At 35.4% G+C, this 23,507-nt stretch overlaps 1 protein-coding gene and 1 long non-coding RNA gene across 7 annotated transcripts in view; both read right to left on the reverse strand.

The window, feature by feature from the left end:
- Positions 1-23,507, reverse strand: part of ASPP (Ankyrin-repeat, SH3-domain, and Proline-rich-region containing Protein) — a 309,410-nt gene that overhangs the window by 92,425 nt on the left and 193,478 nt on the right. The window lies entirely within an intron of this gene.
- Positions 7,816-14,805, reverse strand: LOC135840208 (uncharacterized). The gene is made up of 2 exons (XR_010557712.1): positions 12,300-14,805; positions 7,816-12,207 (listed from the first exon to the last, which is right to left on the reverse strand). It is a non-coding gene; the product is annotated as an uncharacterized LOC135840208 (long non-coding RNA).

Consider the following 23,507-nt stretch of genomic DNA (forward strand, 5'->3'; position numbering starts at 1 on the left):
CAAAACATGATATTGACTCAATACCTTTTCTCAAACCAGAAGATTATGTTACGAAATTGAAATTAAACCATGTATCAATCAGTCAAGAACACCTTCCAGATACTTATATGCTACTGAATAGAGCTAATACGTTACGAAAGTATTATAGACTGCCTGAAGGTGTAGTCGATACGGGTCCAGAAATCTATCTCAATCGACTACGTGCTGATCTAGATGAAGCCGTATCTGAAAATAGAATCACTCCACAACAAGCAGATCATGCGTACAACATCCTAGCCCCATTTAAAGACATTTTTAGTAAATTTCCAGGTCGATTCAAAGGTAAAAAGGAAAAATTGGAATTTAATATCCCTGAAAAAGAAATCATCTATAAATGTGGAAAATACAACCCCTCGAAAAAGATGATGGAAGCTGTAAAGCGTGAAATCCAAATTATGCTAGCAATTGACGTAATAGAACCTTCTAATTCAAAATATATCAACCCTATTGTCATTAACATCAAAAAGAATGGTGAAATGAGAATTTGTTTGAATCCAGTGGATTTAAACCCAATTTTAGACGAAAATTATAATGAAGCAGGCCTTTTGGACCGTATCATAACGGAATATGCAGAAGCTAAATTTTTCAGCACATTGGATTTTGTCGCTGGATTTTGGCAAATTGTACTCGAAGAACGTTTCCGCAAGTATTGCGCATTCCAAATCGATGGTAGAGTGTATCAATTTATAAGACTCCCGTACGGTCTAAAGATATCTTCAGCGCTATTCGTAAACCTCGTTAATGATATTATTCCAGACAAAAAAGGTATCACCAAGTATGTGGATGATATTCTATTACGCGCAGATACTTTCGAAGAAATGCTTCAATTACTAGTCGAGGTATTTGAAATTTTACGTAAGAATGGGCTCAAATTGAATGCAACCAAATCCAGATTTTTTAGAAGAACAACGGACCATTTAGGATTCGATTTAGAACCAGGCATTATAAAGAAACAGTCCAAGAAAATATTAAAATTCCTAGAGTATGTCGAAAAACATACAAATAAGAAGACCGGGAAATTCGAATTGAAAAATGCTAACGAAGTGCTGGAACTAATTGGATTAACAGGATTATATAGGCGTTTTATTCCCTGTTATCAACAAATCTTACGTAATCTTTATAAATTAACGGAAAAAGGAGAAGTTTTTGTATGGGGACCCGATCAAGAAGAAGCGTTCGAAAGACTAAAAGCAGAATACATCAAGGATTTTGTACTAATTTCACCAAGAAAAGGATATGATTTATATTTAGATACATACACGTCGTCGGATGCTATGAATGCTGTCTTGTATCAAACCGTCGAAGGTCAAGATGAAATCGTTATGTTCACAAGCTTTAGTTTTAAAGAACACCAAAAATCATACACGTTAATCGAACGCGAGATGTATAATTTAACAAAAACTATCCGCAAACTCCAACTATGGCTCCATGGAAGAAAAATTCACGTAAGAAGTGATTTAAAATCAATTGTAGCTAATTTTGAAGTAATGGCTGAAATACACCGAAAAGCCGCCATTTGGATCACACAACTGAATTGTTATAATTTAATCTATGACTTACGTAAGAAACACAAACGCTGGTTTGGAATTCAAGCTCCTGAGATCACATTAAATTATAGCAACTTCGCCAATTTAGTATCCATTGAACAGAACGTTAGTGATAAAATCAGAGAACGCCTCATATCAAGCTTACGTAAAATAGATCAATTCCAGAAGAAAGATAAAACCTGCAAAGGAATAACATATCGATTGAAAGTGCCTGATGAAAGATTAAACCAACGTGATTTAGAAGCTAAGAAGAGGTTGGCCTTACGATTCTCAATACATACTCAAAATGGTAAAGAGGTATTGATGTTCAACAATAAGGATGAAACGGTTGTTCCAGTCTTGCCTGATGAACTTTTCACTGATACGATGACACATTTACATGAAGTATTTGGACATGTAGGCGCCAATAAATTGGATACTCTTTTCCGACGAATGTACTATTCTGCGAATTCGAAACATTATGTACGTTATCTCACTAGTGCATGCTTATATTGTAAAGCGAATAAAAATTACGGTATGAAGAAACCAATTGAATTTGCTTACGTTAACGCATATCGACTAGCGGACGTCTTATCAGTTGATCTACTGGGTCCCATAGCGAACGAATCTGATGAACCAAAATACGTATTTGTGGCCAAAGATGTTTTTTCTGGAAAAATCTGGTTACGTTTACTAATTAGTATCAAACAAAAAGCAGTAGCTGATACAATGGAAGAAGTTATTAAAGAAATCGTAACATTAGGACATAAAATACGAAAAATTAACACTGATAATGCAGTACAATTCAAAAACAACATTTGGAAAAAGTTATTAAAACGTTATCGCATACAAAATGGAAAATCAACCCCATACAACCCACAATCAAATATTGTAGAAAGAACGATGAGATTAATTGGAGAACATCTTCGAGTGAAAATTAACCTTGATAGTGATGGAGCTTATACTCACCATGGTTGGCACCAGCATATCAAAACCATCGAAAATGAAATTAACCACCGTCCAAATGAAGTTGAAATAATCCCAGATGAACTGTGGCAACTGCCAGGATTCGAAACTGGTTTACCTGTAAACTACGTACCAATTAATGCTAAATTCGAACTAAAAGCTACAAGACGCAAAATCAAAGAAAAAATTTTACCTTCGGTAACGAGTGATGTACTTTTGGAAACTCCATTGGATATGTTAAATGACGTGTATACAGCTAGCGATGGATATGTGTGGATTTTTGTAGACGGAGCCTGTGCTGATAACGGAAGCGAAGATGCCGTAGCTGGTATTGGGATCTGCTGGCACCCAGAAGGCACCAAAAATGTCTCTGAAAGAATCAATCACGAAAAATACATCAATACAAACAATTTAGCCGAATTGATAGCGCTCAAAACTGCTATGGAAATAATGTTACGTAATAAAGTTACCAAATTACTGATATTTTCAGATTCGCAATACTTAACTACTGCAATCAATACAGAATACAATAAATGGAACGCTAATCAGTGGAAAAATTCGTCAAACAAACCTGTATACCATAAAGAATTATTTGAAGAAATCGTAGCATTGAAAGTACAATTTGAACATTTCCAACTCCATCACACGTACGCAAGACAGACTGACTACGGAAACTGTATAGCTGATCAACTAGCACGTAAGGCGGTTTATACGGATGATTTTGATGACTCCAGAATTGATGAAATGACAGATCATCAAGCATTAATCAACCTAAATACAGAAAAACGTAAATTAAAACGACAACAAGAAGAACAAAAATTCAATGATAAGCGTGGAGATTTACGATTACACCAACCTGGTGAACTCGTGATGATAACAAACCACAAGCAATCGTCATCGGATAAAGGAACAACTGAAAAATTGTATACGAAACGTTCTGGTCCCTATCTGATAGTCGTACGTGCTGGAAAAAACTGTTATGAATTAGTACACATCAAATTTAGCGAAGATAAGAAGCTAATAAGCGTCCGACAAATTATATCTTACCTGACATTACATCAACAAGAAATGTTACGCAAAGAGCCTAAACTCCGTTCAAAATTCAACAACAGAACGCTGGAGCAAAAGATGCTGGAGTTTACGAATCAGAAAGATTTGCTACAGGAATTTGTCATGAAATCTTCAAATAAACAGAACAAAGATAACAACGATGAGTTCAAAATGATAAAAAGAAGTTTACGTAATAATATATCAACTGATAAGCAAACTGAATTTGATTCAATCCTGAAAGAAGTTGTCGAGGACGACACAGAACGAGACTTGATCAAATCCACTGCCAAACAAAGATATAACTTACGAAAACGGAATAAAAGGCTGAACTATGATGAAAGCGTTGCGCATGTCTCAACCAAACAATACAGAAAGCGGTTCCTGTCGATAAACTACCTCACTGTAAAAATTCTTTCCGATACACAACGTACTAAGTTTATCAAGTTATATACGTGTTCGCGAAAGCCTGAACAAATTCCTCAAGATTAATTCTGCACTGCTGTTTCATTACGTAATATAATTCAACAAGGTGTTATATTTTTCGCTTGCGTAAAAAACCATCCGATTTCCAGTTTGTTTCCATTTACGTGATTCGTTCCAGTATTTCCAAGGTAATATAAACTTTCTGTACAATTGATCTACATCGTCACCATTACGTTACGAAACTCTGACCGCATGTGTGAACTTACAGATGGCTGACAACTCGACGAACGATTATTCTATTTCTCTTCCAACTTGCGGCATCTGCAAGTTTGCTCTCCTACCAACTCAAGCTCTCGTGAGGACTTCATCTTGTCCACATGTACTTCATGAGCGCTGTCGCAAGGAAATGATTTACGATTTCGGACCCGAGTTCCGTATTCCTACGCCGTGTATGGTGCCCATGTGCACTGGGCAGCTTGATGATCGAACCATTTATCCAGTGACTTTTACTATCCAACGGTTTCCTTTATTGATAGACGAATCGGAATACATAGTAAGAATGATGGATCTTGAGAGACAGCTTTCGGAATTACATGTCGAACACACAAATATCCGTAGAGAGAGAAGTCAGTACATGATCGAGCTACATGAAGCTAATCATCGAAACCTACTGACAGAAAGAAGAGAAACAGCCACAGTTAACGAGTTAACTAGACAAATCGAACAATTATCAGTAGCAGCAACGAGAAGACAACGTAATGAAAACAGACCCTGTGATAATCGTAATGTGCTTGCTGAATGTCATTCCTTCTTACCAAGAACTTTACGTAATGTAATGGAAGTAATTCAGGAACTCGACCTTCATATTTGTACGCAAATCCCAAAAACGTTATTAGATTCCAATCATTTCGAACGAGATCACGACTACGCTTACGTTACCAGATACTTAGCAAATACATCAACTAACGGTACCACAACTACTTACTTTCTAAATGGCGTATTATGTATAGGCGACGGCCTAGTACATGGCTTAGTGGATTTAGCGATTAGCAACAGCCCAGAAAGAAAAAGGAGATGGAAAACAAACTCATTATCCAGATCCGGAATTACAAGAAAAACATTAATTGAAAACATCGATAAATATTTGACCAGAATACCGCGATCGATTCTACTCTCTTTTGGTGAAGCGCAAATAGACGATGCAGCAAGGAGACATGAAACCTATGACGATATGGAAGCGATAATAAACCATCTAATTTACCGCGGCGCCAACCAAATATTCCTAACACCTGTACCAAATAGAAAAATTGGATCGATCAATCATCGTGCAAGAAATTGCTACAGAGGATTCCTACAAAATCTAACAAACGGCGTAACTGTACATTACCTGCGAGGATTAGAAGATATCATTGATGAACAAATTCCAGATTACGTTATAGGCTCGAACACATTGATACTGTCACCAGAGACATATCTACAGATAGCTTTATTCTTGATCGAAAGATTCGTCGCACACGCAGATTAACGTAAACTCCAATCAACCTTACGTAATAGTTTCTGTACAGACTCTGATCTAAAATTAAAAACAACATTGTATATTACGTTATAATAGCAGTCATTTGTTTTCAAACTTGTTTACCTTTATAAAATACGTCCAAAGAAGCTTCCAGAAATAGTCCATTTCACATTACGCAAGATGAACCTAAGAAATATAAGAAGAAGTACATTAGTTTTAGTTTTTAATTACATTTGTTTCTATGAGAAGAATAAACTTATCATTTTCCTTACCTGTGTCAAATTATTCCAACATATGAATATTCAACCGACCAAATACGTATACAAAGAATTGATAAAGTAAACGGATATCATATTCATTCGGTAATTCAGTGAAAACATTAAACTAATCTAACACACCACACCTGAGATATGAATTATAAATAAAACAACAGAAATAATCGTAAAAATTCAATGTTGAAATAAAAGATAGTCAAAATAGTTATCAGCTGGGAAACCATCTTTCAAAACACATGGAAGGAAATGGTGGGGATACTTTTCGTAAGCCAATCAGAAATGTCTTCTAACAAACTTCAAAAAGTAAACAACTAGTTGAATGCGTTTTATCCGATTTTGAGTGATTGCTGTTTTTTCAAATTAAATTAAATAAAACACAGTGTTTATAATTGGAGTAATCTATTCGATAGTATCCCTTACAGTGAAGACTTACGTACCGTTTCGAAATGGAAAGAAACAAAGATACCGACAGAGAAGGTAAGAATTCATAAACTACTAATTTTGTCGCGACAAAAAACTCAACAAAGTGATGCTAACTTGATGAAAATATCCAACAGATATTAAGCCGAAGGTGTATCAGGAGCTGATGGACGCTACGTTACCAATCCAACAACTAATGGCCAATTATGGAAGAAAGAAAATCGAGCTCGAGAAAGTGGTAGCAACGCAAAATGCCAAAATTGCAGCCTTGGAAAAAGACCTAGCCAAGTCCGAAAAACGTTTCAAAATAAATGACGAAGCTTTACGTAATAAAGAGAGAAGTTACAAAATCCTAACGGAAGACTTTAGAAAGGAAAAGATGTACCAGTCCAATTATCGAAAACAACTTGAGAAAAAAATAGATGAAAAAGACGAAAAATTATGTTATCAAGAATACGAAAAAAGTCGAATGGAAAACCGAATTATATACCTGGAATCGAAAATAAAGGAATATGAGTACAATTGCGAGCAGTTAAAGCGAAGAATCGATAATGAACTGATCAATTCACACAACACGATTCCAGAGAGACACCATCGACATACCATATGCCCACCGAATCAGCATCAAGAATCGTCTTACAGAAAGCGCAAAACACTCAGTGATGAAGACTCAGGATACGACGATTGTGGAAACAAACGAATGAAAAGTACGGAAAAACCTAAACTACGTTACGTGACATATAATCCAATACGATACTACACCGCTGTCAAATTTCACGACCAAAAGGAAAAGGTACAGATGCCGATTGAAATTGATATAGAGTCTCTCATGTCCGAATGTAAAAGAAGAGGATATAACTTCGACCAATTACCTCAAATAAAAGCAGATGAAAAATACCAACTGGAATCAAGATGGGAATACGTATCAGTGTATGTGTATGAAGGAAAAAAAGGACCCATTCGATTATTTTTCATAAACAATTGGCTAACGATTGGAGACAGTTTTTTATTCGGTACGGTACGCGAAGCTCTGAAGGGCAACAAAATACTACAAGCGATTCATGGTGGCAGCGAATTAACTGGAGGAACAATTTCGCCTGGGCAAATTAAACGCCAAATAAACGAAAATTTACGTTACATTCCATCGAAAGTAGCAATTTCATTCGGACTTCATGACTTGACAGTGGAAAAATATCAAAACGCTCTTACTAATGTAACGCAAACAATTGAATTAATCATTGAAAAGGGTGCTAAAAAGATTTTAATTTTTCCACCCATTGAACCCCAAGAAGATGAAATGTGGATGAAGAAAACTCGATGGTTCAAAGACTGGCTAAAAGAAAAAGCTTTGAAATGCAGACAGGTAGAAATGACTTATGTGGAGATAGCCGCAGAGCTCAACATAAAATACCCTCGAGCTACGTTCGTTGATTCACGGAAAAATGTCTTCATAATGCCTCAAGCTTATTTCGAAGCAATACAATTCCTAGCACCAAAGTTACATGAATAAGTAACGTAACATCAAAAATGTACAGTCTTGAATCGAACACCATTGGTCAAAGAAGACAATTCAATAACGTAAGAATTTTTGTTACCAAAATGCGATGAGTAATATTCGACCAGCGTTGGACTTAATCATCAAAATGTATTCCCGCCTATCGAACCATTTCAAATCCGAAGCTAAAAAATTCCTCACACTAAAGATTCATCGGTGAATAACGTAATAAAAAAGATCAAAGTGTTTTGAACAGTGAATCCATTCAAATAACCTGTCGTCGAAGAAAAATTACCATTATATTGTTCAATTCGTAAAAGGTGCAAAAAGAAGTCAACCAGTTTAATTTTCTTTTCCAAAAAACCCATTATCAATATATAGTTACGTTATGCTATTTTTATACCTGCAGTAGAGGAGTTTCGTTAATATGAATATTAATCCAAAGAGTTACTATTAGTTTAAGAAAACAATTCGTTATGTTTGTGAATTATGCCTTATTTGTTCATTTTCTAAATATAAAATAAAATCAAGAGATATACTATGGATTCCAATTATTCTTACGATACCTCATCCATCAAACATAGGCAAATCAGACAAGCACCGCAACCCCAAATTAGTAGACAAATCTGTTGATAAACAAAAAATTGAAACACATTGTGCAATCAACCGTGGAAGATCTACTATGATGTAAAGTTCTTTGTGTTATAATTTGGTACGAAATTTTGATGATATTTGACGATTAATTAGTGAAAGTGCGAAGAAGAAGCAATAAAAGTGTCGTGATAAACAGCTAAAGACAATCAGTTTAATCGAAGGAGCTTTCCAATCAATATATCAAGGTAAATTTTTCCAACATATCCAACTGTGTAATAATCAGACCAGATATTAACAACTACCCATATATATGTTATTCAGAATGGCGAGCAAAATGATAGACGATTCGTTAGGATTGACCGAATACGAAGCGACCGTAAAAATGCCAATTTGCGCAATATGTTTGCTGTTAATACTCGACGAGGAATATTCAAAGGGTATTACAGTTCTTGATCGATGCCGGCACATTGCACACCAACGATGTGTTAACCTAATGACCACCGTAATTATCAGCTGTGAGGAAAAAGAGAACCCAGGAAGATGCCAAATTCCCAATTGCAAAGAAATCTTCGAAGTTGGAAAGGTTCGTCCGATCAGGATACCAGCAGATGATATGGCAAGTGTAATTGCTCGATACGTAAATTACAATCGCAATTTAAAACTACAATTGGATGAATCAGAAAAGACGATTGAAGAGATACAGCAAACGGTTAACACACAAAGCAATGACCTAGAACAAAAAGATACACGGATTCGGAAACTTGAAGAAGATTTAGAAGGTCTCAGACAAATACTGTTTAATAGAGAGATGAAACGAGTATACGAAGAAATGAAAAAAGAGGATGGGATCGAATTAGGTGAAGAATTAAAATTCGAAGTAGACCAATTTGGACAGAATCCACACCTGAAAGAAGCTCTCACTAATAACGTAATACAATCGAACCCCAACAATCTGCAACCATCTACCTCAAATAACGTAATAACCATCGAAATCGAAAGCGATGCTGAAACCAACTACGTCACACCATACCAACATTGGAAGAAACTCAAAGAAAACAACAATTTTTATTATGTAACGTTTAAAGAACCGATTGAAATCAGACCGATGATCATGCACGACAGAGAAACCTACGACATACCCATCGAATACAACATCAGCGAACTACGAAGAGAATGCTTCAAAAAGGGATTTAATTTCAATAGTAACGTAACAACGAGATATTCTGATCGCTTTACCGACAAAATTCAAACCGACTTCATAACACAGTATACGTACAAACACCCCCGCGGATATAACATCAAATGCTATTTTATGGGAAACTATATGATGATCGGTGACGGGGCTCTCTGCGCAATGGCCTGGGAAGGACTATACGAAAACAAGCCTCTGCGTACAACCATGATGAATTCGTTACTACTGACAGGCACGTTATCACCGAAGAAACTCAAAAACCACCTCATATACGCTATAAGACAGCTGCCTCCAATGTTAGCAGTTTCCATCGGAAACCATGATGTCAGAAAAGAAATCTTTCGTAACGTAATCAAAAACACGACTCAACTACTACATCTTATGATCAGCAAAGGAGCGAAGAGAATTCTTCTGATCCCAATGGTCTATTCCTATGCAGCTATGGAAAAATATGCGATAAAAGCTGAGCGGTTTAACAAATGGCTAAAGGAAGAGGCGGTACAGATAAAAGGTGCAGATCTTATTTATATGGAGCAGTTCGAAGAAATATATCAAAAGCATCCGGTACCGTACTTTATAGATCGTCAGGAAAATATGTTCCACACATATACCGCGAACTACGAAATGGTTTCCCTGATAGCAGCTGATATACATGATGAAGGCGACTTATTCCTAACTCAGATTCCCGAACGACCAGATACCATAGGAGAAGATAGATACAAGGAATATGAAGATCGTATAGGTATCGAAACATTACGTAACGCATAACTGCTTGAATATGTATATTTTTACAATCGTTACATCAAAAGCTACTTTAACGTAATAGAGTAATAATTCCAACGGTGAAGGAAAACGTTATAAGTTCAAATAACGTTATGATAGAAATGTACCTACAGCTATAATCACATTAATTTTAGAGTTTGTCGTTAAATAATAAGATCTCCAGCAGTTGTGGGAATGTACCTGATAATCTTTTTATATAGTTTTAATCTTACGTAACGAATTTACTGATTCCAGCAGTCGTGGAATAATCTAATCGTGTATCTCAATATCAATCTCAATATTTACCCAATGTTTTTCTTTATGTACTCGTTATATGTTTAAATAAAATAAATTCTATCATCGTGAGAGCAGATTTCATTTATTCAAAAAGAGCAATCTCATCCGTTAGTACAACCAACACACAGAAAAACCGTACAAAGTATTCGAGTAAAATAAAATCGTCAAACATGATATAACGTGAAAAATAAAGTCACAGGTAACAGTATTACAATGGAACATCGAAATAACAAACAGTATCTCATGGCGTAAATATACAATAGTTTAATGAAGTTCAAAAGTTCATCATTATCACGACGTTAGCACAACAAGTACATCAAAAAACAGAAATCATTTGAAAAGCTGACTCACGTAAGTACAAAATAATACACGGATACAATACGCATAAAGTACAATGGATTACAACTATAAAAACATCCAACAGGTCCTCAGACACGTGTAGCAAACCGCGGAGTTTTGTCAAAGGAAAAGCTTCATCTTACGTAACCCGAATCCGATTATTCTCAAGTACTTTCGATTCCGTTCAATTCCGAATCTCAAGTTTTCATTTTCGTAACGTAATCCATGGAAGAAAAGCTGTACTCTGAACCAACCAGGAAGAAAATGGACGCAATTCGAGTAAACATCATTACCTGCTCAAGCTGCAACAAATCACTTGGACAAGGTCCAGATCAAGATCGAACAAATGCAAAACTAAGGATAACATCATGCAGACATATTTATCACGAAAAATGTCTAACTAACCTGTATACAGCTTATGCGCCTGGCACTGAGAAATGCGTATTTCCCAACTGCAACATATCGCTGATTCTTGCATCTGACGTCGAAGTGCAAGCAAATAACATCCAAATTACAACTACAAAAGACGATTCAACGTCACCAGCTACCTTGGTCCAACAACTATGGCAGTTACGCAAAGAAAATCAAGAGCTAAAACTAGAGAACAACGATTATATGAACGAAATTGCTAAATTGAACTCTGACGTAAAACATTTAAATGATCGAGTAAAATTATCAGTGGAAAAAATTATACACCTGAAAAAATGTGAACCGATTGATAACGTAACACCGGAACACAAATATGACAATCCGATCGATGAATTCATACAACCTTTAAGCGACGAAGATCAGATCTCAGCCGAATCTACATCTAATGAAAAAGAAATCGACGAATCACAATTTGAACCAAAATATGAAGACACGTCCGATGAGGAAACCAATTGGAAACATGAACACCTGAAAACAGAAAAAACAGATGAATTCAAAATCCCACTACTTAAATCAACCATTACAAAAACAGTAAAATTACCCGCAAAATCTTCACCGAAGAAATCACCACCGAAAAAGTCATCATCGCCAACCAAAACCAGCAAAACTATGATCCAAATACGCCATAGATCTCCTGAAAGAAAACCAATCAATACGAAAAATCTAAAAGTAATACTCAAACCATCCGGTTCACGATACGTACCAAGAACTCCTTTACGTAATAGTCATCGACGTAATGCTATCAATCGATATAGAACTAAATATGAACAGAATAAGTTCGAATCAATTATAGATAATAATCATACCCGTAGTCCTCTCAAGCCAGGACATTTCGGAGCAATCCGTGACGTAAAGAACTACCGAAATCGATTGACAATCTCGACCTATGACAAAAAGGAACAGGTAGTTTATTTACCGGTAACCAGAAAAATTTTTCAAGAAGAAATCAGAAGATTGACGCTAAAAACATCCATACCTGATGAATTCGGTTCGACGTGTAGAAAGTTTAGATACAATTTATACACAACTGGAGCTACGCTTACGTTACGAAATAAAGGTACAGAGACTATCTTCTTTCTGCAACAATATTGGATGCTGGGCGACGGTCTAGTACATCAAATGGTTCATTTTGCGATAGACGGCGATCAAGCTTACACTGAAAAATTGGAATACAACGATTACGTAAACGGTTTTATATCAACAACAGATTTAAATAGGTCAATCTCCAAAAATGTAACAAAATTACCTAAAAAAGTGCTGGTATCGATAGGCCATAAAGATCTTCACGAAAATACCGACGAAGAAAAAATGAGAGACGATTTTAACGCACTGATCAAGACATTGACTAATTCCGGCGTAAAGAAAATTTACGTCATACCACCTATAAAACACATAGTACATGGTGATAAGACGAAGAAATTTAGAAACTGGCTAGAAGCTATCAGCATCTCGAAAAAAGATACACATAATACAAACTATATAAAACAACTTGAAAGTATACTAGATCGAACGTTACCAGAAAAGATAGTTGACAAATGTCCATTTCTTGACCACCGCATTATTTTGGAGGCTGTATTGGGTCTATTGCCGCTTCTTGCTGAATAAACATCTGTAGATAAAAAAATTAAGTTACAAAGTATCGAAAATCTGGAACCTTACCAATCTTACGTAATTCATACTTCCCGGAATGAGACAGATACCGAAGAACGAAATCAAACTACATTCTACCACAAGGAACCTGAAACAATAAATAAATTCATGTTAGCCATAGAATAGAATAACGTAACAATGTACAAAATTGATACATACTGTAATAATCAATAGCTTCCATCATTAACGTACATACATTATGCACCTTCGATTTTCGCTAGTTCTCTGAACCATAGGATGTAACGCGACTTATTTTAATCTTTCACAGATTTCTGTTTGGATAATTTTTCATTTCGTTTTACTTTTATAATTTTAATTTTTCCAGAGGTTGGACATTTTCTTTTTGTTGTTACAAATTTTCTTTCCTTTTAGTATTGTATTGTTTTTATTTTATATCATCTGTAGATAAGAAGATGTTTATTTTACTGCGTTTTTATTTACCTTACAGCAACATGTAAACACCCGGGGCAAGGATAGGGCACAACGGTCATTCTCCCTTTTTATTTGTTAGAGTGGTTACATATTTCTATAAGTAATCACTCGGGGCAATGTAAAGGGAGGAATTGCGCCATTTTCCGTCGCTTAGGCGAGGGAAAATTGTTCTCCTTCTACCTTTCATTCGGTTTAATGTCAGTTCTCTTACGTAACCACGCTATCTAGCGGTTTAGTTCGCGCCAGTGAAGTGTTTTACGTTATCCGATCACAACACCAGTCAATCACGGACTCACTAAGCGAGAGCTTGGTTTCAATTCAATAGATAGGTCGAGGTACGGAGCCCTATCAGTACGTTCGACGTATGGAGCACGTACTTTCCATCTAATTATTACTGGGATATGGAATATCTTTTACGTAATGGACTATTGGATTGGATCGTGGTTACTCAAGGGATGAACTGCAGCATCTCTAAATTCTCTTCTTAGAGTCATTTATACTGGACCTGCCCTATCCGGCATGAATGCCCTTGTCCCTGGGTGGTGTTTATACACGCATTTGCGACTACTTGTACTCGCTTCCTTTAAATCAAATCGTAATTCTATTTACGTAATATACTAAGACTATATACATGCTGTGCTTAATAACCAATAAAGCTAATGTAACGTTATAGTCGACTGAGTATTCATTTTATTCATATATCAGTGTGCATAATTAATATTTCATATTTTATCTCCGAAGAGTAGGTATACGAGGCGGTAAATCGCCAGTGCCTATCTGTGCTAGCACTAGGTATAGGTATAACAAGGTCATGGGTGAAGTTATACCATGTAGACACGTTAGCACCTCAGGTGCAAGTAAATACTGTCTTTACAAACAATTTTCGAAGAAATATTTTTTTCCAATTTTCAAAGGAAATGTCAAAATTTGAAACCCTAGTTGACAAACGAGAGTTCAAGTCACAGATCCTAAATATTTCTCAATGTTTTTTGATACGAAGCCATAACTTTTTTCGATATTCTTCAACGAATTTTCAAAAGAAGTCAAAACATACCCCCTCCTTCCTCCCTACTTAGCATCTGGAGTAAGGTCAAGCACATATTTATGCAATTTTTAGACTATTTTGGAAAATTAAAAATCCGATGGAGACTGGAGAGCTTAATTTTTCAATGAGCAACTGGAATGTTTGATGAGCAACCCATAATACCTACTAATAAATGATACCTAATGCTTTGGTAAATAAATGATGGAAAATAATTCAACACATTTCATCACAGAGGGTGAAGCGAAACATCAGAACAGAACTTTCTAAAAACTATTTCGAGGCTATTCGATGCTCATTTTGATAATATGGAGAAATTTCTCAAATTGAATTTCTCCACTTCCAAAAAATGATTCGAATCAACTAGAAATCACCAATAATATAATTTAAGTACATATGTACATCGAAAAAAAAAACAAAAAACTTGAAAGAACTTTACTTATTCTGGAATCTAGTGTTGAAAATTACTAAGATTTCTCGCAGAAATTCAAAAATTCAATTCAGGTGTGAAAATTTATGTTTTTCCTTCATCAATAATGTGGAAGCTTTTTTATTCTATGTGGTAGGAAAAATTTTCTATTTGAAAAAAAACTATTGAACTTGAACATGATCATTGATCAAGGACTTGTGCATTTTAGAATTCATTTTTTGGGGTTTGGAAATTTCCAAGGCTGAAATGAAATACCAACATTGCGTTTCTATTTTCAAATTCCGAAACAAATTGTCAAAAATTTTATAATATCCTTTCATAACTATCGCCATACCCATTTCATAGAAAATTAAAATCGTTCCCAAATGAAAATACTTACTTAAAAATGCAAATATTTCCTTTGATTTTCAAAACTTGCAGCTTTTTATTACCTTTTTTCTTAAATCTCAAATTCTGAATCAACATTTTTTCCAACCAGAAAATATAATTTTTGAAGTTTGAAATGAATCGAAGTAAAACTCCAATTTTAGAAAATCAACGAAATTCATCGTTTAAAATTTTCATTTTGAATTAAATGGGGTTGTCAATATTTTGATATTTTTTTGTAACTTTGTTCAAGAATTTTTAATAACTACAAACGAATTATTGGAACCTCGTTTCAAGAAAATTTTCAAAAGAACTTCCAGGAACAAATTCTAAAACTACTGAAAAATTCTTATTTACGTCACATAAAGTTCAATATTCTTTCAAAATGATACGGATTTTTGGCTAGTTGATGCTGGAATTTTCTACATTTGAGGAGGGGATGGGAAATGCCAATTTTGCAAACAGAATTGCATTTTCAAAAAAAATCAAAAACTGTGAGAGATGCGACCTCTTATTCAACATTATAGATCAGCTATAGCTCAACAACTATTTTTTTCAAATTTTCAAAACTTCAATCCAGTTTTAAGCAATAATTCTACAGAAATTCTGTAATTTTGAGCATTAAGTTCCAAAATAAAACTTATAATTTAATTGGTGAGAACAGAAAGGGGTAAGTCACATTTTCGCATATTTCAGGAATAACAAAAAACTGATTACTTAATTCGAAAATCAAAAAATTTTGGTAAACATGCTTAAGGTCATTGAAAGAGAACCCCAAGACACAATTTTTAGCACAGTTTCGAAAAAAATATTCACGTGGGCCGGCGCTGTTGCTGCCTAAACAAATGGGACTTAGACCCTTTCTGCACTCAATCGCTAAAATTTCTCTTGAAATTGCTCGGACACGAATGGGGCTTGGTTTTACATCTTAGTAAATCACTTAGACTGCTATCTCGCTTAAATTGACCAAAAACCCCTTGAGGTGTAAAACTTCTTGTCGAAGTTGTTAATTTTTTCATATTTTTTCAGTACAGAGATGAACTTGTATTTCAAAAAATGGTCTTCTTGAAAATGTTAGTTATTTTTCAATGAATTCAAAAAATTCAACAAAAAAAAACATCAATGCACACCCGGCCCTTTTCTGCACCCAGATACCACTTTCCCAGCAGTTTTTCGGAAATCTGACATCACTAGTCGATCCGCCGTACTTTGAAACCCCCATATCCGTGAAAAAAATTCCAAAATTGTGACTTGGTCCCTTTCTGTTCTCATCGATTCAATAATAAATTGTTACCTTTTGCAAATTTCTGTTCAAAAACGTTCGTTTATCTTTTTAAGAAAATTGCATCTTGCAATCCTTCAACATTTTTTCAAATAGTTGTGACTTTTCAGATTATCCAGTTGTTCAGTCTTTTGAATTGATGATTTATCTGACTTTTCCAGTTTTTTTAGACCAACTCTTCACAATTTTCTAGACCCTTCAAAATAATCACTCATTATTTTCAAATAATTGCAGAGGGTCTCATCACAAGTGGCGGATGGGCGAATACGTATTCTCTATCCACGAACTTCTTTAACGGATCCTCTATCTACGTATGAACCTACGCGAAGAGGGGGAGTACATATTAGAATCTCCTTACGCAACAATTGAAAAAAACTAAAATTCTTGAACGAAGTGATAAAAATCTCTTTTTTTATATAAGAAATGGAGTACACTTGAAAGTTTTATGAAATTTCCTGATTTCGGAGATGAAAATTTAAATTTTCCTGACATTTTCATGATTTTTCTATGAGGCTTGTTCTCGAGAAAAATTGTCAAATTTTTCCTCCGGTTGGGTCATCTTCAAAAACTCAAAAAACACTCAAAAATGTGTTTTTCGTGTCACGGCACCACTAAAAAAACGGCACTGTCAACGATATAATTCTGCAATTTTTCAAACGAGCCTCCAAAAACTATGAAAAACCGAACAATTTCTTGAAAACTCAATTTTGGGTCCATAAGCACCCCGTTCTCCTCTTCCCTACAGTATGGGTATTGTTATCAATATCATATACTTAAGAGTAAATCGAGCCCGCTGAACATAAAGAAAAGTCATCTTAAATCGGTAGATTTCGAAAGAACTTGATGAGTAAGTATTCGTCAATTTTTTCAGCTGATCATTTTTATTCGCCTTCGTCATCAAGCGTTCAAAACAAAAATACACTTTCACTGCAGGTAGACCCTAGTCAGATAAGCTACACAAATACGCACGATACCAGCATGGACACTTCGCAACCGGTTCAAGCTCTGGTGGCTGATTGATGAAGCATATGCGAGACTCACGGGTAAAATATGGTGCATACTCGTCTGGTAAGGGTCATCGGCTTGATTTCTTTTCGCGGCCGCATATCTATATGTAGGTACTTTCTCCGTTACATATATTTTTACACGTTTTAACCTACGCGTGTTTCTCACACGATGCATGTAAGTGCAACTTACACATATCTTTACTCGCGTACAAACGAGTAATCGAGTATACGTGGTGTGCGACAATTAGAGCCACCTCACCTTCACCGCATCATCGTCATTCTAATGGCATTTCAAGTTCAACCTCATCGCGAACTCCTGAGCACCGTTTGCACGCGAGAAAATCGTATACTATATGTGTCTATCAGGCACAGCTATGATGTTCGCGAAAGTACAAGTCATATTTTTGATCTTCGAACACATACAGATACACGTATCGTACTCGTAGGTTCGAATATTTCGGTAATTAGCGAATACCGGTTATGGTACGAGCGTTTCATTTCAATTTACTACACCTAATCCAAGCTTCGAATCATACCACGTTATGATAAATTATCGACGATACAAAGCGAAAAGTTACCTTTGCAGCGATGCATTCGACTCTTCTTCTACCCCCACCGCATCGACACACTGACACCGCAAGCCGAACTGGGTAAATACCAATTATTCGTTATTGTCGTTATAAAGCTCTCGTGCAATACAACAGTAGACTTTTTACGTACGCGATTTTCTCGTTTAACAGAGCAATTTAAACTTTTCGTATACCTTTTAAGTTCACCGCCGTCGTCGTCGTCGCTGCACTGCACCGCGTCACGTACGTTTGAAAGCTGCGAATAACCCATCCTCTCAGCCCCTGTCCATACCACACGTACTTCTCCGGCACTACTTTCAATTTAAATCGCGGCAAAGTTTCTTCATAAAGTGATATAGAAGCTGGAATTTATATACGCGAGGTCGTGTCGTCGCCCTTAAAACAGAGTTCTCAGTTTAAATAGACGAATATGAGGCGAAGCAATTGAATACGAATTATTTCTTTTGGCTAAATTTATAGCACTCGAGAGGTATACCGCTACTACTATATGCTAGATATACCCTCTACACCGCAGCATTTCACTTCTTTAGCTTCATCCTATCCTATAACTATAAGAACTGTTCAGTGTTCGCCTCTCTTTCTTCGGGGATCGAGATCAGTTTTCAATTTAGACGGCGGCGCGGCGGAAAAAAATTATATTAAAGTTGGAATTACAGTTTGACGTTTAATTTTTACTCGTTTTCCGAGGCGCGAGTAAGACGGCCGGAGGGGTGCGGGGGGTTCGGCGTTGTACGCTCGTATACACACACATATACATATACCGCGGCGAAAAGTCATTTACATAACGTAATAAAATTGTCGAAAGTTTTAATCAAATGTAAGCTAAACTTTGGTGAAATATAAAGGGCGCACGAGAGATTTCCTTCCAATTGTATTTTATACGTCATTTTTAGCCCCTCGTCGGGGTTGCCTTTTCGAGACCTTTTTTTTTTGCTGTTCGTTTTCTTCTTTTTTCTTCTTCGTCTTGATGACAGAGTAATGAGTTGGTTGGGTTTTTTCCCGAAGTGTTTGTTGGAAAGTTTCTCGCGTATATGTTGAGTTCTTGATTTGACATGTTTTTTCTCTTTCAATTTGGATTAAATAAGGATAAATCGGCATTCGCAGCGGCGAAAATATTATACTAAATATGTTTTTTGAACGTCTAATTTGAAATATATTTTCATTTTTGGTTGACCCTTTGAGTAAAATTTCGAAATTTTTATTGTAAGAGCGGTTCATAGATCGAATTTCTACAACTGAAAAAAAAAATCGTTACGAGAAGAAATAGGAGGTATAACTTAGAAAACCAAAGCCACAACTCCAAATAAGTCTTTGAAAGGATTACATAAAATCGACAATCGACCCAGATCCGGTTTTCCAGAATAATTATTCCCAACTCCGACAAAGCTCGTAGTTAAGTACTCCAGTTTTGCAAAAAAAAAAAAAAGGAAATCGATTAACTTTGGTAACTAAAACAGCTCGAAAAAATAACCAAAAAAGTGACAAAACGCGAGCAAAACATTCAATGAATGAAAAAAATGACCAAAATAAACAGGTAGATATTTAATCAATTTGAAAAGTTGAACCATTTTGTAACTTTGAGGTAAAAAAGCATTTCAATTTTTGACAAAAAGTGAGGTAAAAGGGAATGATTTGGGGAAATTATGGCAAAAAACGAGACTTTTGGACAATATTTGAAAAAAAGTGAAACTTGGGAATTTTCTGTAAAGATAATTTTTTGCTAAAAATTAAAATCACTTAAAATACGTTTCCATCAACTTTTTTTTCGCAATTTTTGTCAAAAATGCGAGACTTATAAACAACTTTTAAATAAAATTTTGAAAATAAAATGCAGGGCTTCAAACCCGTACCCGTACCCGTACCCGAATACCCGAATACCCGAACAAAAATCCATAAATTTCTGTACCCGAACCCGTACCCGTACCCGAAAAAATAAAACAAGGAATACCTGTACCCGAACCCGTACCCGATTAAACTATTTTGAACCCGAATACCCGATAGATCGGGTATTTTTTCAGGTATTTCATCAAAATTGTATCAAAAATGGTGAAAATTGAAGAAAATCCCATACCCGTACCCGATACCCGTACCCGATACCCGTACCCGATCCTCTGAAAAAATTTTCTGTACCCGTACCCGATACCCGTACCCGAAAACGTTCGGGTTTGAAGCCCTGATAAAATGTGACAATTTTTGGCACAAGGCAAGAATTTACAATTTCAACAAAAAGCAGAACTTTTTGAAAATTATTGGCAAAAACTAATTCTACTTTTTTGGCGATCTCTGAAAAAAAAACTTGTGAGAATTCTTGGAAAAAGTGAGACTTTTCAGCAGTTTTGCTAAAAATTGAGAATTTTTGTCAAAAAGCAAGACTTTGACATTAAGCAAAAAACAGGACTCATAAAAATTAAATTTTTTGTAATTTTTGTCAAAAAAGTGAGACCTTTTTGAAATTTTTGTTTTGACGAAAAAACAAGACTAAGCAAGAATTTTTGCCCTTACTTTAACAAAAAGCGAAACTTTGACAATTTTAGTAAAAAACAGGATATTTTGGCAATCATTGACAAAATTTTGTTTTGGACTTTGCGTCTGTCTCAACTTTATGAATTTTACCCATTTAGGTGCTTCTTCAATAAAAGTTTTAACCATTATGCTAGATAGAACGTTGGGTAATGCCCCTGAATCCAGTTGGAGTGCAAATTTACGTGTACCAATAATCACTGGTATAACGCACACAGGATCATTTGTATGCTGCAAGACTAATTGGAACGAAGTACCTGGGTCGGGTTCCTCATTACTAAATAAAGCAGCATTGTCCATCGCATCTACAGACGCTATGTTTTTTCTTGGCATGTTTAAATCGTTTGCGACTTATTCGTAAATCATCAATTTTTTCAGTTAATAATTCACCAAAATTTTGATTCATCGGAGCATCAGACATCACAATCTGGTCATAATAAATTTTATCGAGTGCTATTTTTAGTATTTTTTCCGATGTTTGTTTTTCCTATTTGAGGTCCAATGCCCTGTCAATATTGTGAACTGGTACAATGTCATTAGGCTCAGCTATAGCCATTCTGGCATCAGAATTTCGTTGTAAAGTTAGTTCTGAAATTAAGGCATTTCGTATGTCACGATATTCTAGCATAGAAGGAAAATAACGTCCTTCCAAATTCTTAATTAAAAAGCGAAGCCTTTAGGAAATTTTTGGCAAAAAAACAATAGTTACTTTTGGATAATTTTGGGGAAAATGCAAAGAAATTTACAAAATTCGAAATTTTTTGGTGTTTCTGGCAGACTGTAGACTTGGACAATTTTAGCAAAAGGCAGAGCATTGTAACCATAACGCTGAAAAGGCAATGTACCCAGTTGGAAAAGCTAAAGTACCTACTCATTATTTTATTTTTTTGAATGAGCTTTTTCGAATTTGATGCACAAAATATCATTGTAAAGTATTATAAAATCCCCATCTCGGATTGGCTTTGATTAAAAATACTGTTCACTGATTGGCTACCAGTTGAATGGTAAAATATTGATGAAAAAATTATTGCAATATGGTTCTTCACGCTCGCGCAAAAACCCTAAAAACTATTCAGAAAAATTTTGAATTCGCTATTCTACCCAGGGATCTTAAAAAAAGGGTCATTTATGAAAAATACGCGGTTTTTGTCATTTTAGGGAACTACATATTATACGCACAAAAAAAGATGCAATTTGAATTTCTGTACCTTCCTAGCCCATTTACCTTGTTCGAAATGCAGCCCTTCACAAGCAACTTGAGGATTGAAGGATCAGAAATTCTTACGTACATACTCGTATTTCGATTTTTCAATTTTGTACCACTGTTCTACCATTGAAACTTTTTTTTAGAAAAATTTACGCTAGATTAGTTCTTATTAGGTTAAAATATCTTTTTGAACGTCTTTCTTGTGATCATCTTGATGAAATTTTCAAAAATCATGCAATTTCCTCACTTATTTGAAAAAATTAAATAAGAAAGTGATTATGAGCCATTTAATCAAAATGACCGAATAAATTGTGACAATCGGTGTATTTCGACCTGCTGAACACGAATACAGATTTAATTCTTTCCAAAAGAAAATTTTAATAGTTGAAAAATAACCATGAAATTGACGAGAACCCGAAATTTCTGCGATCCACTAATCTTTAAGTCCCTTGTAGAGGACTTAAAGTGACCAGAAATTCAAAATCAAATGGGTCAGGGACATTCAGGAACTCAAAATACGCTTTTTTAGAAAAGTGACTCCAGGTAGCAAAAACTACGGATTTTTCAAAAATGAATTTATTTTCGAAAACGTCTGGCTGATCCTCTATTATTGCAAGGGATGAGCTCAAAATTTGTCCCACTTCGCGTTGAAATTTAGGACATTTTTCAAAAAAAAGAAGATCAATAAACTTGAAATCTTTCCAAAATTTTTCATGTAGGTAAATATATCTTTCTCAAAATTCACATTTAAACCAAGTAAATGCGAAGGAAGTTGATTCCTCCACCAAGCATTTTCTTCAATCGCCCCCACCCCCTTGATACAAATTTCGCTCACCAACAAAGTTCATCGGTTTTGAATCCTGTCAAGACCAATTCGCATAAAACTACTTCAGTATACTCTCTCCCTCCTCTTGGAAAATTAGCAGGATACGTGTCTACTTCAACAGCTTTCTTTTACAACTTGGAATCGTTAAATGGTTCTAAGCGTCATTCAAAACGATTTCTGATTTTGGGTCAAACTGGTACATATATGCAAAAATAAAACATTTCGAACTCATTGCCATTCAGAAGACCAACTCTTGGGCCAATACAACACACGAATACAACTCTTAAAAAGATACGAGCACGTATACGGTTTCTTTTACCTACGACCTTTACCTTTCGAAGGCTTAAAAATGTATAATTGATTGGTAAACTACGAGCATATGTTTACATTCACATGGAACTACGCGTTACCTAGACCTACCTACGTGTAAAAGCAGAAACGAAAACAGCCTTTTCCTCTGACCACCGACCACCGGCCGCCTCCTACGTAGCCCCGTTCGTTGGCAGGACGATGATAATTTTAAAACAATTTGTATAAGTTTGTGGACATTCTGGTACTTATTGGTAAACGAACGTGTTTGTTTTTCTCGTTTCTGTTTGTGCCAAGATTGGCGCAATACTTTATAGAAACTCGAATTGCGTAGTAGTGGTATTTCTTTCGCTGTCCATTTCGTTTCGATTCGGGAAAAATGCCCGATACACACTTGTAACACGTGTCATTCGTTTACGATTTTTCAAATTAAATCACAAACATCGACGCCTTTTTAAACTTAAATTTACAAATCTTGAATTTCATCAAAATTTTATTTAGAAACAAATTAAAATTAATCAAA

The sequence above is a fragment of the Planococcus citri genome, chromosome 3 (genome assembly GCF_950023065.1).
Source record: "Planococcus citri chromosome 3, ihPlaCitr1.1, whole genome shotgun sequence".
NCBI classification, from domain to species: domain Eukaryota; kingdom Metazoa; phylum Arthropoda; class Insecta; order Hemiptera; family Pseudococcidae; genus Planococcus; species Planococcus citri.